The sequence below is a fragment of the Macrobrachium rosenbergii genome, chromosome 28 (genome assembly GCF_040412425.1).
Source record: "Macrobrachium rosenbergii isolate ZJJX-2024 chromosome 28, ASM4041242v1, whole genome shotgun sequence".
Lineage (NCBI taxonomy): Eukaryota > Metazoa > Arthropoda > Malacostraca > Decapoda > Palaemonidae > Macrobrachium > Macrobrachium rosenbergii.
In genome coordinates this window covers 10,852,501-10,869,834 of record NC_089768.1, presented here as the reverse complement: position 1 = coordinate 10,869,834, position 17,334 = coordinate 10,852,501, and the positions used below count along the sequence as shown (strand labels likewise).

General features: G+C 37.7%; 2 protein-coding genes across 3 annotated transcripts in view; one reads left to right on the top strand and one right to left on the bottom strand.

Annotated features, from left to right (window-relative positions):
* Positions 1–17,334, bottom strand: part of LOC136854030 (mitochondrial potassium channel ATP-binding subunit) — a 90,141-nt gene that overhangs the window by 33,408 nt on the left and 39,399 nt on the right. The window lies entirely within an intron of this gene.
* The window catches only part of LOC136854023 (uncharacterized), a 40,799-nt gene continuing 31,921 nt past the window's right edge, over positions 8,457–17,334 (top strand). Inside the window, exon 1 of the mRNA XM_067130015.1 lies at positions 8,457–8,587. The gene's annotated coding sequence lies outside the window, so the exon portion shown is untranslated. The remainder of the gene's footprint in view (positions 8,588–17,334) is intronic.

The window sequence follows — 17,334 nt, the reverse complement described above, 5'->3', positions numbered from 1 at the left end:
AGATGCACGATTATGGCTAACTTTAACCTGAAATCAAATAAAATCTACTGAGGCTAGAAGGCTGCAATTTGGTAAGATTGGAGGGTGGATGATCACCATACCAATTTGCAGCCCTCTAGCCTCAGTAGTTTTTAAGATCTGGGGGTGGACAGAAAAAGTGCGGACGGACAGACAAAGCCGGCACAATAGTTTTCTTGAACAGAAAACTAAAACGAAGAATTTCTTATTTTCCGATGTCACTGTAGTTTTGGTAAAATACGGCAGCTCTGACATTGATCGGTTGGCTTTTTTTTTTTTTTTGTGGCTGGTGTATGTTTTTTTCTTGAGAGGAAATGGACGAATTCTCATAACAATTAAACGTATGCAATGGGGGTAAATGTGGGAAGTCTTCCCTATTTCAGTCATTTAAAGTACTCGAATCATAATTTCTAGATGTTTTTGTTCTGCATGAGTCAGTTTTGATTCGCGTTTTTTTCTATCGGTCTGATTGCTGACGTCATCATTACCACGATTTGATTTTCTCTAAGTATTAGTAAGTCATCTCGCCAATAATTTTATCTGCCTCTTTCGTTCTTGGTGATCTTTCTGTGCTTTCACTCTTTGTTTTTATTACTAAACTTGTTCATATGATATTTTATCGATCTTACACAGTAGTATATATTTATCACACTTTTCAATTCTGACTGATGGGTATGTTTGCGAAGTACTGGCCAGCCTGCTTGCAAGCAATTAGGTAGATAAAGTTTCATCTCCGTGCTTTTATTATCTCTTTTCTCGCTTGCTCGTTAAATGTCTATTTATTTCCATCGCAACTTCCTTGTTCTCTGTTCTTTTCTACTCTTCTACGTATTCGTGAGCTCTGTTTAATTTTTTTTTTCATGTTGGTGTCGCGTAATTGCTTATAGGCATTTCTCTCATAGGCTGCTCTTCTCCACCGCATATCCATTTCTTCTTCTACTTAATTATTCTTGCCTTTATATCTTGAAAATGTATTTAAATCATCCCATCTGTTTGTTAATAAGAAGAATTAAAATTCAGTGAACATGTACACTTTGTACACGGAACGATATCGAATATTCAGCTTTCATTTGTCCGCATGTCTAAACGATAATGTTACACGGAAAATACTGTATGAAGGGTATTCCCAGGATTAATAGAGTACTCTATTAATCCTGGATATTCCATTAGTCGTTCTGTAGATCTTTTTGGTTTTCAGAAAAAATTCAATATGGCCGCCGCTATGTCTCGTGACCCACGTCATCAAAATTTTCTAATTATACATTTTTAGGTTGCTACCACCACGGCTACCACCAACGCTACTGTTACTACTATTACTACTACTACCATTAATACCCAAACAATCATATTCCGATCTAAAACTACGTTAAGTAGTGGAATAAGGTTCCAGAAAACGAAGAAGTTAAGGGAATTCTTTCAAACAGCTGAATAGTTATTGCATGAAAGCAGATTAAGCTGAATCAATAGGTAGAAATCAACAAGAAATAGAGGCAAACCGGTGGAAATTCAGGTGGGTGTGCCACTTTAATTCTAATTTCTGGAGAGAGAGAGAGAGAGAGAGAGAGAGAGAGAGAGAGAGAGAGAGAGAGAGAGAGAGAGAGAGAGAGAGAGATTGCACTGTTGTTTGTCTGTGAGAATGTCTGCATATTGTTTCCCATTTCCTCTTGGTTCCTCTATGGTAAATTTGCCAAGGTGATTTTTTTCTTTTGTTGATGTTTGTTTGACATTCCCATAGCGATGTTTATTTGAGAATTACATAATATCTTGCGAAAGAAAACAGCGGGAGTTACACGTAGGTGATATCCTATTTATTTCCTCGCCCAGCGCGCTGTGTACTTGTGTATGTGCATGTTTTATGCATATATTTCCAAGAGTGGTAAGACGTCTAATATCTACTTCACTCCAGCTTTCGATGGCCCCATTTTTTAGTTTTCTGTAAAAGAAAACTATTGTGCCGGCTTTGTCTGTTCGTCGGCACTTTATTCTGTCCGCTTTCAGATCTTAAAAACTACTGGGGCTAGAGGGCTGCAAATTGGTATGTTAAATTACAGCCCTATAGCCTCAGTAGTTTTTATTTCATTTAAGGTTAAAGTTAGCCATAATCGTGCCTCTGGCAGCAATATAGGATAGGCCACCACCAGGCTGTTGTTAAAGTTTCAAGGGCCGCGGTCTATACAGCATTATACCGAGACCACTGAAAGATAGATCTGCTTTCGGTGGCCTTGATTATACGCTGTAGCGGCTGTACAGAAAACTCGATTGCGCCGAAGAAACTTAGGCGCATATTTTACTTGTTTCTTTTCATAGCTGACATATTGTTTTGAATGAAATGAGTAACTTTTTTTTTTTGTAAATAAATATAACAGGTTTCTTAAAGTATGCGGGATGACGATATTTACAGTTTTACTGACTGGGCACAAATTCATCGATAGTAATCCTAATCGACAATCCTGTAAAACTAATATATTCCTTCGATCAATTTCCTGACTTTGATAGAGGCTATACCACTTACAAAACAACCACCTTTTCGCTGTTACTTTCCTTTACATAAACGTTCAAGAATTTTTACCGGATGCTTGTTGCATTCAGTCAGAATTTTTATTTTGTGTACGTATTTTGCTGGGCAGATGTCCGGTCTAAAGCCAGTGATGTTTCCTGAGGAATTTAGATCTAGGGAATTCTACAACTGTTATCTAAATTTACTTCGTGTAATAACACAAGAAACCAAAAGGTCCGTGGTTCGACCCCGGCCAGGACTGCCAGCCCGCCCCCCCGTGTCCACCGAATTGTGAATGCGCACCAGCATTAGGTGGAGTCGGAGAAAAGAGAAGAGTAATATATATATATATATATATATATATATATATATATATATATATATATATATATATATATATATATATATATGTGTGTGTGTGTGTGTGTGTGTGTGTATACATACATATGTAAGTGTGTATATGTGCGCTTGCTTACGTGTAATTGAAATGACTAGTTGGTCAGGCTTCGTAGTCAAATAGTAGGCGACAGTGTTCACAGGTCAAGAGAGAAGAACCGGCTTATAGCTTATTTTGTAATATATTTCCCCCTTGCAGCCCATTTTAATCTGAGCGTGATAAAAAGACAAAAGAAAGAGAACGTATTAAGAGAAGCGAACCGGAATCCGCAAGATGTTTTCATTAGACCTTGGGAATATCAGCGTCGAATCCAGAGAGCTTCTGCACAAAGGAAGTATCGAATTTCCTTCAATAAAACTGACCAATAAGGCACAACCATTACAAATGATTATCGCAACGTCTACGCTCATCGCAACCGAATGCTTAACATGATACATCATTACTTGTGATGCTTATTTACTTTATCAGTAAATCAAAACCACTATTTTACAAAATGAACTTCATTGCGACATCAAGTTCGAAGCATGGATATAACAGGAGCTACCATTTTTTTTATTTGTTTCCATAAAAGTATAACAGTATTACTTACACCGGAACGCTGGTAGGGTAGCTAGCGCCATGGCATGCCGCTCAGACGTCGCGGGTTCGCGTCTCCCCCAGGGCGGTGAAAAGTCACTGGTTCTGTATCATGATCAGTTACTGCTGCAGTGTGGGATCTGCGGTGGGAGGATGAAACCAACATTCTTGGGAAGCTTGAGTTTCAAGTCAATGGCCCCTGTGTGCTTGTTCCATGTGAATAGGTTTCATATAATAATAATAATAATAATAATAATAATAATAATAATAATAACTGAATGTGTGGTTTAAAGAGAGAGAACGCACCGGTCACAACAGTTACTAAAGACAAAATTTCTGGCTTCATTAATCAACCTCCTTAAGTTTTCAAAAACATTTTTTTCACAGCTATCTAATAGCTATTTTCCTTGTTGCACTCTACCGTCGATTTTCCTTGAGTAACAGTAGACACTGATGAAGCGATAAACAAAATATCTTCTAATAACATGTGCGACATTTACTGCGACCTATGAATCGAAAAGTTAGCCTTTTTATATGAAGAGGGATGAGGAATTGGGCAGCTCCTCTTCTCCATCCTTTAGATAGCCCTTACAAAATTTACATGTTTCTATTCGTGCCAATAAAAGTGGGAACTACGTATTCAAAATTCTACAAGGACCATCCGAGTGTTCCCTCAGGTGACCTCAGGAAAACATTGTATAGCAAGGGTAAAGGCTTCTCTTGGATTAAGAAAAAGTAAAAAATACGCCGAAGTTTCCTCGGGGCAATCGAGTTTTCCGTACAGCCGCAACAGCTTATAATCAAGGCCATCGAAAATAGCTCTGTCTTTCGGTGGTTTCGGTATAATGCTGTATGAGCCGCGATCCATGAAACTATGTCGTTGTTAGAAGCACGATTATGGCTAACTTTAACCTTAAATAAAATAAAAACTATTGAGGCCAAAGGGCTGCAATTTGGTATATTTGACGATTGGAGGGTGGATGATCAACATATGAATTTGCAGCCCTCTAGCCTCAGTAGTTTTCAAGGTCTGAGGGAGGACAGAAAAGTGCGGACAGAATAAAGTGCGGACGGACAGACAAAGCCGGCACAATCGTTTCCCTTTACAGAAAACTAAGTGGTTTCTTAGAGATTTGGCTTGATAAACCCTCGTATGGGTACCTTTAGCTTTCTTAAAGATGTCAATTAAGAACGAAAACTCCCCGTCGGCGATGTAGCGGATAGTTTTGTGTCCGACAAACACAGATTCCATACTGACCGACTCTCAGTTAGTTCTTCGTAAAGGGCGTTTCGCTTTTAGGAATAAAAAACAAATGTATTGCGTAGAAATACCTATGGGAGATTCAACAATTCAGCTTCGAAGTTTTTTCTAATTAAAAAAGTGAAATCGTTTCGGGGAGTTATAGCGAGTAGTACATAAAATAAAAATACTCGTTCATCTATGTAGGTGTATATATATATATATATATATATATATATATATATATATATATATATATATATATATATATATATATATATATATATATATATATATATATATATATATATATATATATATATATATATATATATATATAGAAATATATATATATAATATATATATATAATAATATATATGCATATATATATACATACATACAGTATATATATTTGCCGAATTACTTCCCTTCGGCAGCATGAATAACTAAAAGTACATGTTTCTTTTGATTATTTTCCAAATAAAAGAGGATACAGGAAGAAATTATCCAAGATAAGAAGGGCGACATAAATCCTAATCCGTGATCAATCATCATTAAGCTTTGTCCACGCAATTTGCAGCCTTATCTTTGGTATCAGGCTATATCTCTCAACAACTTGCAAACAAGCAATTATACCGGGACATCAAACGGTTGTAGTACTCGCCCTGCAACACGCCCCCGAAACTTGCGTGTAAATGAATGAAAGGTGCATGAATAATTTGGTAAAAGGGCTTAGATAAATCAAGCAAAGACAGACACACTAAATGTAAAAATAATTACGAGAGAGAGAGAGAGAGAGAGAGAGAGAGAGAGAGAGAGAGAGAATAAATATTCTGAAAACTGTAAGAAACTGTTTTGTATCTTTTTGTGTATGTTTTTTCTTCGTTTCGTTTATTTGGAGTTGATGCTCTTTCTTAATCTGTTTAATTTTTAAGTGACTGAGGAGAATCTGACCAGTTGCACAGTTTCCGAAGTGGGAAGTCAAAATTTAGTACAAAAATACAGACAAATGTCGTCCATATCTTTGTGCCTCACAACTCTTAAAATATTCTGATGATCTTGAAGTAAAATGAAAGGAAAATCTTTATGTACATGTACTGCTTAAAATGTGAAGATCTGGTCTATCCAAGTCTAACTAGAAGAATTTGGAAATGCTGCTCGGTTGCTGAAATAACTTCTTTTCTTTAATCTTATTTGCAAATGGTCTACTGCATCACGGAGCATTTCCCCGTACGGCTTTCATTGTCATACATGATAAAATTAAGAGTAAAATTATGTATACCATGGGAAATTTTGAACTCTGCAATTTATTCCCCCCATCGTTTCTTTTCACCGTCTATCTTTTAACTGAGTTACGTCAGGTTTCCTAGAACCCTATGACCTTTCTCTAAAAAAAACAAAAAAACTTCCCGGAGTGACTACTGATCATTAAGGTATGGCACGTCGTTACGAACGCAAACCCGAAGAACATTTTTTGATCTACCAGATCTGTTCAGTTGTTCGAAACATAAAATCTTGCAAGTTGAGAGAACTCATAAACTCCGCCAAGAAAATGTACCAGTTTTCAATTTGCCTATATTAAACTGATATCCTGAAACGCGTATTTATATATACAAAGACAAGATCAATTGAAATTAAAATATTCTAGATCCGTATCCGGACCCTGATCCGAACAAAAATCTAAGCAACTAACACCTCAAAAAACATTTTCTTACATCCACCAATTACTTTTAAGGACACTTGCTGACAAGCAAACAATCTTCCCCCAGCTTCTCTGGCGGAAGTGACAAACCTTGATATATTAAAACTTTCTCTCTTTTTAGTTTTCTGTAAAAGAAACTACTGTGCCGGCTTTGTCTGTCCGTCCGCACTTTTTGCTGTCCGCACTTTTTCTGTCCGCCCTCAGATCTTAAAAACTACTGAGGCTTGAGGGTTGCAAATTGGTATGTTGATTGATTGATCATCCACCCTCCAATCATCAAACATACCAAATCGCAGCCTTCTAGCCTCAGTGGTTTTTATTTTATTTAAGGTTAAAGTTAGCCATAATCGTGCTTCTGGCAACGATATAGGCTAGCCACCACCGGGCCGTGGTTAAAGTTCCATGGGCCGCGGTTCATAAACATTATACCGAGACCACTGAAAGATAGATCTATTTTCGCTGGCCTTGATTATACGCTGTACAGAAAACTCGATTGCGGCGAAGAAACATCGGGGCATTTTCTACTTGTTTTAATTTTAAGATTAAAAAGTCGACCTCTTCTGAAACTCCTTTATTGCGTTCATGCGCTTCGTTTATGTGGTGGCACTGATAAACTGAATATGAAATATTGAGTGGTTACAATTTTTCTAAATGAAAGTGTACTATGTGTAAGAATGTGAAGACGGGAGAGTGACTGGTTTAGTGTTAAAGGAGTCTCATGCCAGCGTTAGTCTTTAGAGCTATGAGAGATACAGGAGAAAAGAAAGGTGCAGGGTGAAATTCTTGGGATAAACAATGGAGTTATGAATTGGGTCGGGTGTGGATGAGACATTGTAAAGAAAAGCTGCTGAGACCGCTAAGAGTACTGAAACTAATTTTAAAAGGAGAAAACTGAAAATAAATAAATGTCAGCAAGGTAGAGACCAAGATGGTACCTGAAATGGTGGATGACTGAGCAATGAATGTTGTTCTGGACGAATGAAGAACAGAAAGGACTGATTCGTGAAAGTATTTGGACTAATGTAAATAATAAGCCATTTCCTCTTATAGGGGTAGGTTTATAGAAAAACAACACCACAGTCACTGCCCCATTCACCCTTTAGTTGACGACTTTCGAAAAGTTGACACAGTAGTAATATCTTGCATTCCATTCTTTGCTTCTGCTAACACTCCTCTTCTCTCCCATAGTCTCTGCAAAGCACCTGCTTCCTTCCTTGCTTAATTCATTCTACTATTCGCCTTTTCTTTCTCTTATCACCATAATTTTCCATTACACTTACTCGTAAATGCTCAAATTAATCATCTACATATTTGGGAGTTCAGACATATATAAAGGTAAACCTCCATTATGATTCCTTCTTATCAATCATACATTACATAACCTTCATAACCTTTTAAAAATATCATAAGGTGTACTGAGCAATGAAGCTGTTATTGTTATTGCTAGTGCTTGCTACATTTTTTCAAGGCGTTGCTGTAACAAGGAGAAAGAAAGCACTAGAGGAGTCCGCTGGAAGTTGCATGGATGTGATCGTTATTCTAAATGTACATATTAACTTTTTTTTCTTGCCTCAGTCCCTAGTCGGGGTCGCTATTTTTTTTATGAGTCTTTTCGGGCGTTTCTAACGCTCACTGAACCGCTCATTCCTTAACTGAATATATTTTTCTCTGACTACTCTAATTTATAAGCGAGTTCATTCTTAGCTGCTTCATACAGATGACCTAAACGGATATTCATTTCCCTTGGCTTGTGTTGAAAGGCGTATTTAGCACTTCTAAGAAAAAAATGAAACTGCTTCTGGTGAGCTGTCTTCAATGTGTCATCATTAATGTGCGTATATCATAATACTTCACAACTCATAATATTCGTGCTAACAAGTTGCTAGTGCCTTGCAGTGGAGGTGCTTCGTGCGCCACTGGACACGGGGAGGGGCGGGCGGACGCCACCGAAGAACCGCCCCTATTCGCCCACCATCGAAGCAGCCTTTGATATGGACTGCCGTCCTGGAACTGGGTCTCAGAGAGACACGAACGCTCGCACATTTTGCACGCTGCTGTCTGGCGAGTGTTCGAGGAAGGAGGCACGACTTCTGCTCACCAATAAGAGGACATCTCTCTCTCTCTCTTTCTCTGTCTCTCGATCCATCTACAAGACGGTACGTGACTCATGTCCATCTGAGTGTAGGGGGGCGGGTGGGGGGTTTGTGTGTGGAAATAAAAGAAGACAGACAAAAGCTTACACATTTAAAACTGTTGACATCCCATATGTTTTCCTTACATAACATACTGGAATGAGTACATTTTGTTGTGGCAACGACCCTGACACCGTGCAATCCCCATTACGGAACGTGTAGTTGTTAGAGAAACAACTCTCAATCATATCGGTAGAGCCACAAAGTTATAGTCATTTACTCGAATGATTATGCTTACATATTCTTTGCTATAAAATTTCTGCTAGTTTCGACGAAAGAGGAAACACGAAAGAGCAAATCTACGGTAAGCAAACTGCTTCGCCCGCTACTTTTGTATAAGGATGGGGCTGCATGAGGAATGATTTTTCACCAAGTTGAGATTGCGAGAAAATCTGGCGTGTTTCTAGACTGACGCGTGTATCTCATGAACCTATTCCGTAACGTGGCAACAGGCCATCTTGCAAGACACACTAATCATATCACATCTTGAAGAATACTTTTCTTTATTGGGTCATGTTTTTCATCGATACACTTTTCAAATGGTCGCCACATGGAGATTTCAATGTTTGTAGTGCTTGATCAGGCAGAAGGAAATTATAATCTCTGCTTTTTGCGGATAAATGAATTGAGCTGCATTTGTAGATTACGCTAAAATTCAAGTCGGTATATTCGTTGCATTTGTGCGAAAGTGGAGTTCTCTTTTACATGACCGAAGCAACTGTGAACACCACTGTCAGTGCTTGCTAGCTCAAACTAATGCCTTTCCAGGTGGCTTAACAAACAAGAGCAACATTGAATGTAGAACTAGATTTTTATCCAAACATTCAGAAGCCAGAGGCTGATCTTTCGTGCAATAAATTATTTTTTTTTAAAGAGAGAGAGAGAGAGAGAGAGAGAGAGAGAGAGAGAGAGAGAGAGAGAGAGAGAGAGAGTCTGTCAGCAACAGGATGTTTCTTTCTCTTTCTCTCTGGCAATTGTTTGCAAATCTGCCATCTTTTCCGATATCCCCTGACAGACAATATAAATCTTCGGAAGGATTAGAAAACTATCCCCTCAGAAAAACAAGTAAAAAATGCGCCGGAGTTCCTTCGGTGCAATCGAGTTTTCTGTACAGCCGCTACAGCGTATAATCAAGGCCACCAAAAATACATCTGTTTTTTGGTGGTCTCGGTAGAAGGCTGTATGAACCGCGACCCATGAAAATTTAACCACGGCCCGATGGTGGCCTATCCTATATCATTGCCAGAAAGCACGATTATGGCTAAATTTAACCTTAAATAAAATAAAAACTATTGAGGCTAGAGGGCTGCAATTTGGTATGTTTGATGATTGGAGGGTGGATGATCAACATACCAATTTGCAGCCCTCTAGCCTCCGTAGTTTTTAAGATCTGAGGGCGGACAGAAAAAGTGCGGACGGACAGACAAAGCCGGCACAATAATTTTCTTCTACAGGAAACTAAAAAATAGTATCATCTCTTGAACTGCCCACTGCAGCTCTCTTGTTTACATTCAATACTCAGTTTGAAGATGCTCATCCCTAACATAGGTACAATGAAAGCACTTTCAAGCCCAGTGTCTAAGAGTATCAAGGAACATCTTACACTGTACGATTAAAAAAAAGCTAATTATGACATTTCTTATAGCTACACGTTATTCAGAAAATCCCATTAAAGGAAATTTTGTCCGCATTGCACATGAATTTTTTATATACCTTCATGGACATGAACCTTTCATTTCCTTCTGTGCTAAAATTAGAGAGTAATTTTCCTGCCAATCGTTTATAACGCAATTTACAAGTGTTTAGCAAAAACTAAAGTAGATCTCTACAAAACAAATAACAAAGGGTATCACGAATAAACAAATAATTAAACAAATAAATAAATATATATAAGTAAAAGGAAAGGTTCTTGAGGGACTCAACAAGAAGAGAACTCACGCCCGTGGATTGTGGAAAGCGTTGACAACCCCAAGGTGTGAGAATATCGGCCACACGGTCGCCTCTTTACAGCTACGAATAAATCGTAAATACTCTGATCATTGCAGCAAAATACAGCAGAAGTGAAGACACTTTGCGCGGCGCCAAATCCTTTTCATGGCAGTGTTATGTAAATTTACCATAGGCCTTTTTCCCCTCCAGAAAATAAAGAAGACAATGGAAGGTGATAAATCATGTGGTGGTTTTCTCAGTTTTCCGGAGATTTTTTGCTTTGGTCCAGCCAGTTTTGGTCGTAATAGTGTGAAGCATTGCATGAATACATTTTAAAGATTTGCAATTCCTCGTTTTCCTGTTCTTTTTACATTATAATGCAAAGTAAAGTGCTTGGCTCTCGTATCCCAGCAGTATGCTTTTTCTCTCATAATAATCTATTTCTATGAAATATCATCAACGATTTCGTTGTTATATTATGGTCAGTGACCGAACACTGGCTCCTTGAACCAAAGGAATAACTTTCTGAATTTCCGTTGAGATCATGATATAAATTTTCCATATGTTTTTTTCATTACTCTTGGTTTTTTCTCAGTGAACGTTTTGTCTTGAGCTACATTTTATAAATGCTAACATGATTACGATATGATCAGTTTAATCTATATTTATGGACAATTTTAATGAAATATACTTAAAGTACGTAAGATTTAGATGCGATGTCCAGCAAATTCTTGAACGAAATAAAAATTGTCACATAAAAAATATTAAATTCACATCCATACTGCTAACCCTGAATCTTTGCTAATGTATTCAAAATTTTCTAATACAAAGACCGATTGAACGAGAACTTTAGTGTTCTTGTCTAGCTCAGGCTTAGCAAACTAAATAATAATAATATTAATAATACGTAAAAAAGAAGAAGCGAGGGGATGAAGAAGAAGGAGCGAGACACCTCCCCGAGAAAAACGAAATCAGGCAAAGAGGTCCAGTGCGTGCAAGCAAAAGGGGAGAGAGTAAGGTACCCCTGCGATTCAAAGACTTAGGATTTCTACAGAAAATTGTGGGATTTGGAAACCCGATTAGTGTTGTCGACATTATCCGTGTTTACCTCAATCTACCTCGATTTCTCCCAAGAATTCTCTGACCAAACTTCCTAAAATTCCTGACGGTATTGGCGGCTATGATGGCCGACGGTGTTAATGCCCGCCGTATGTCTTAAAATCAAACAGTCAAGTCTCCAGGCTTGCTGACATTTACTAATTAAAACAAGTAAAAAATGCGCCGAAGTTTCTTGGGAGCAATCGAGTTTTCTGTACAGCGTATAATCAAGGCTACCGAAAACAGATCTATCTTTCGGTGGTCTCGATATAATGCTGTATGAGCCGCGACCCATGAAACTTTAACCACGGCCCGGTGGTGGCCTATCCTATATCTTTGCTAGAAGCAGGAGTATGGCTAACTTTAAGCTTAAATCAAATGAAAACTGCTGAGGCTAGAGGGCTGCAATTTAGTATGTTTGATGACTGGAGGGTGGATGATCAACATACCAATCTGCAGCCCTTTAGCCTCAGTAGTTTTTAAGATCTGAGGGCTGACAGAAAAAGTGCGGCAGGAAAAAAGTGCGGTCAGAATAAAGTGCGGACAGACAGACAAAGCAGGCATAATAGTATTCTTTTACAGAAAACTAAAAATAGGATTATTTTACACGCATGCTTCCTCACTGTGACGCCAAATTCACCCAAAAACTGACAAGGATAAAAAATGAATCGAAGTTCGGAAGGTCGATAGTATCTAAACTCTAAAGCATTTTATCTTTTCGTAGCAGTAATCGAGTGAATTCTGATGCGCAGCCTTGAAAAAATGTCAGAAAGAAGAACGAGACAAGCGCAACTTCACCTCTCGTAGATATTTCCTAATACAATATTGAGTTGAGTTGGCATTAATTAACATGCGTGATGACTGACCAGTATTACGACATTCTGAATTACGTTGTCAAGCCTCATTTCCATTACAAATTCTATCTGAATGCGCCAAAGCAACTGTAAAGCGACGATATTCTTGAATTTATATATTTTCCACAAAATTAGAAATACCTTATGAAAACGAAGCTTATTTTTAGAAACATTGTACAAGCTTAGAAAAAATGATCGAAAGGACAAAACGTAAATATTCATACTAACAATGTTACCTGCATGATCGAAACTACGAAAATTACTTTTTATACAATGACCAAGATAATCCTGTTGAAGCTTCACACTAAATAAGGTATGTTACATTTCTTCATTACGGACTCCACTGCGAGGCCAGTTTCATCTACCTACCTTTTAGCTAAGCACAGCGTCGACACAAAATAAAAGAAGACCATTGCAGCCATGACAAACTGACAGACATTAGATAATGCAGAAAAGGAAAGACATTTTGTCCACTCGATATCATTACTAAGAAACAGGCTAGAAAGCTTGCATGGCTGAGTCTTCAATTTGTCACTGAACTGAATTGAATTGAATATAGAATTTAGGCCAAAGGACAAGCACTGGGACCAATGAGGTCACTCAGCGCTGAAACGGAAATTGACAGGAAAAGTTTAAAAGGCGTAACAGGAGGAAAATCTCGCAGTTGCACTAAGAATCAATTGTTGGGAGAGGGTGGAAAGTAAGATGGACGAAAGAATATGAAAGGAGGTGCAGTAAAAGGAATGAAAGAGGTTGCAGCTAGGGGCCTAAGGCACGCTGCAAATATCCTTAAGTAATGCCTACAGAGTCCCGCACTAACCCTCTGCGGGGAATTTGTCATTGGCTAACATCTATTGTGGATGAAAGCATTGGTTACTGAAAACCTGATTATGAATCTCCAGGGTGACAATAGGTTCGTTAAAGTAGCAGATTTTAAAACGGCTAAAAAAGACTTTCAGTATTTTATCTTACGAAGTTATTGAATGTAAAAACAGGAAAAATTCGGGTCACTCTGTTCCATGGCAAGTATCAATTCTTAATTTTAGTCAGGTCCACAAATAGGAAAGAAGCCGTGTCATTTGTCAAATGACCAGTTAGACTCAAATGTGTCACTACTGGAACAACGTCGTTAGGCCATCTTAGTTCACGAGCGCTGGTTGTTGTGCGATACAGAATTGGTTTGACAGGACCACGTATCATCACACCTATATCAATTTTCTACAAATAAATAAATAAATAAATAAATAAATAAATGAAAAGGGGAGCGATTAGACATACCAAGATTCAATGTGAATTGCGTCAGCGTTGAATTCCTAAAGATGCTTTCATTCGCTAAAACTTTACTTGTGTACTGCGTACATATGGTCAATCTTGATGAAACAGAAAGTTTATTTTTCAAAGAAAATTCGCTTTGCCCATTTGGTGTCTTCTTAAAGTTTTCTTGGGTTTTGGACACTGGACGGCCATTTGGTTGCCTGTCCTACACACACATACACACACATATATACTGTATATATATATATATATATATATATATATATATATATATATATATATATATATATATATATATATATATATATATATATATATATATATATATATATATATATATATATATATATATATATATATATATATGTGTGTGTGTGTGTGTGTGTGTGTGTGTGTGTGTGTGTGTAAGAATACTTCATACAATGGCATACTTCCTTCCACTTCAGCCTTTCTTGAAGTATCTTGGTAGTATTTATTTTAAAATTATTCTTACAGCCTAGGACCTAGATATATGTATGATTTCCTCTCACCATTTCACGTAATCTGTAAATTTCCTGAAGCTTCTGTGAAAGTCTTGGGGTTCCTTAGCTTGGTGAACTGCCCTCATCGCATTAGGGTAAAAAGGTTGGGCATTTCTGACTTTCTGTCAAGAAGTGATAATTATGTAGCTTGGGATGACAGCACATATGACCAGCTCATAACATTCGCATTTATCCATTTTAAGGGAAACTTAGTTAAGCACTGCTGGGTCAATGCTATCTTTTGTGATAAAGCAAGGTTGGGCCCTTGCGCAAATGCTTTCTTGGTCAAAGAACTAGGTTTTAAGGTGGTCCATGTATACCATCAACTTGTCACCTCTACCGACTGAAATCTTCCTGACATTGTTCCTCAGTTTACGAAATACGAAACTGAAGACAAAAGGAAAAGGTGTTCATTTTACTATGAAAAACTCTTATACTCTTCCTTTGTTGCAATAGATATAAAAAATAAAACACGCACATCGGAGATAGTGACAAGAAATCAACGTAAATATCAAAATTAATGTTCTATTTCATGCGGTACACTAAATCTAAACAGACAAAGTAAATCTCTGGTCGACTGTTGGGTGATCATTTCTAAACAGCAAATGAGTTTTGTGGTTAAAATGAAGAAAATGAGAGATCCACGCAATTCCTAGTTCATCTTTTCGTCCATCATTTGTGATTGCTCATACGTTTGCTTAGAATATAATAGCTTAAAGAACAAGAGACATCTTGCCCAAAGGAAACCCCATCACATTTCCTGAGAAAAATTATAACTAGCTAATTATTCAATTTACGTTGTTCCCAAAAGGTTTTCGTTTTTTTGAACTGAGTGAACTAGGTCCTCTGCGCCTGCCGTGAAGATCATTCATCTCAGAAATTTTTCCTTATTTCTTTTACTCTTTATCCACATTTCATTTCCATACAGAAGACTTGTCTCACTCAAGGGTACCTCTACACATTTCAATCTTCGTTTCCCCAGTATTCCTCACCTAACCGCTCTTACACTCGAAAATTAACCTCTCCTCTCATCTGCTAATTGCTAAATACCGGTGTTCATCAACCCACGCCGATGTTTTAAAATCCGTGTTAAGACCCATAAGTCTCTCTATCTTCAGTTTATTCTCAAGCTCTTATCCTCTTGCTAACGTCTGATTTCAGTTGTTTCATTATGCAAGCACTTTCAAATTCTTTCACCCGTCTTTCCAATACCATTACCAATACCTCCATTACCACTGAATTTCGATTTTGCAACCAACGTCCATTTCACTTCGCATTTATATCATATCATATTGCATCAAGAACCTTCCACTTACATAACTCGTTTGTTCACTGATTTCCATCGTCGTTCCATTCACATCAACATGAAGCAACACTTATTCTAGATCTTTTGTGAGAACGGGTCACAGTCCCTCTTTAGTTTTCATTTAATCAGACAAATCTCTCTTCATCATCAAAGTTCGCAATTACTCTGAAATAGACTATTACCGTTCCAACATCCAAGGCAATCGCCAAATTGCATTGCCATCTATTCTACCGCGAGACTTTTCCAGCTCCACTCTGTCCACTTTCAAACTTTCCTCACGACGTAAGCAGAAGTCTTCTGTAAGATAAGCTTGATTCCGGATCCTTGTCTTCGTTCTGATTCGCACTGTTTTTAAACCTCTTCTAAGATACCCGACATCTGTCTCCTTCCCCTGATCACTACTCTTCTGCACATGTGTAATTTTCATGCCCTCACAACATCCATCCATCCCCCTTACAAATAGAGAGGTACAATTGTTCTTCACAGCCTTCTTATCATCTAAAATCTAGAATATTCTTAGTCATGGGATACACAAAAAGTCGACATGATGGTTGCCATACATGTGACCTAAAGATGGACAGGTCAGTGTCTTCCGTGATCCGAGCAGGCAATCGCAAATTATTATCTGGTCATTGCTAGTCCAAAACATGGCAAAAACTGAATAATAAGAATAAGCGGGAAGGAAATAAACAACAGTGCATCTCTAACCTTCTTACTTTTAAAAATAAATGTTTGAAATAGGAAAATTCTAGAATCTGATAGTCAGACTAGGAGTTTTGTAACAATACGCATCAGCAATGAATTCACATTTACAACAAAATAAGGCCATAATTATTATGATAAACGGAGGAAAATTTCTAGCCGGAGACAGGATAGTTCTTATGCCAACAAGAAACAATAATGAAAAAATAATTTACTTGAAAAATTCCTTGTGGTATAACGACAGCGTTCGATGAACCTAAATACATTTCTTGCCATAAGTCTAATTCACCTAAAATTTAGATTCACCTTCGCCCTGGTCAATCAGAAATTTTTTAATCTATCTCTTCTGTAATAATCTGAAGTGCGAGATTCTGCCTGGCTGTAACTGAAAACGCTCGTATTTAATAGTAAACAATTTTTTTGTTTTCTGAAACGAAAACTATTGTGCCGGCTTTGCCTGTCCGTTCGCATTTTTCCTGTCCGCCCTCAGATCTTAAAAACCACGGAGGTTAGAGGGCTGTAAATTGATATGTTGATCATCCACATTACAATCATTAAACATACCAAATTGCAACCCTCTAGCTACAGTAGTTTTTATTTTATTTCTGGTTAAAGTTAGCCATAACCGTGCTTCTGGCAGCTATATAAGACAGGCCACCACCGGGCCGTGGTTAAAGTTTCATGAGTCGCGGCGCATACAGCATTATACCAAGACCACCGAAAGATAGACCTATTTTTGGTGGCCTTGATTATACGCATGTTTTACTTTTCTTTTGTCACACATTCTTCCTCTACAGATATCATTATACTTCACTTTTATATTCGAGACACTGGGTTCCGATGCAAGCGCGCAAGTTCGTTGTCTTTTATGAAGTTCCTGTGATGAAAGGGTAGTGTTTCCCCGCGAGCATCGGCCCATCTTTGCTTTATACATCGCCGGTAATTAATTAAGGGATAAAGTTTCGGTAAATGTTTCTTGCGGGATATTATTATTATTATTATTTTAAAACGCATTTCTTTAAGGAT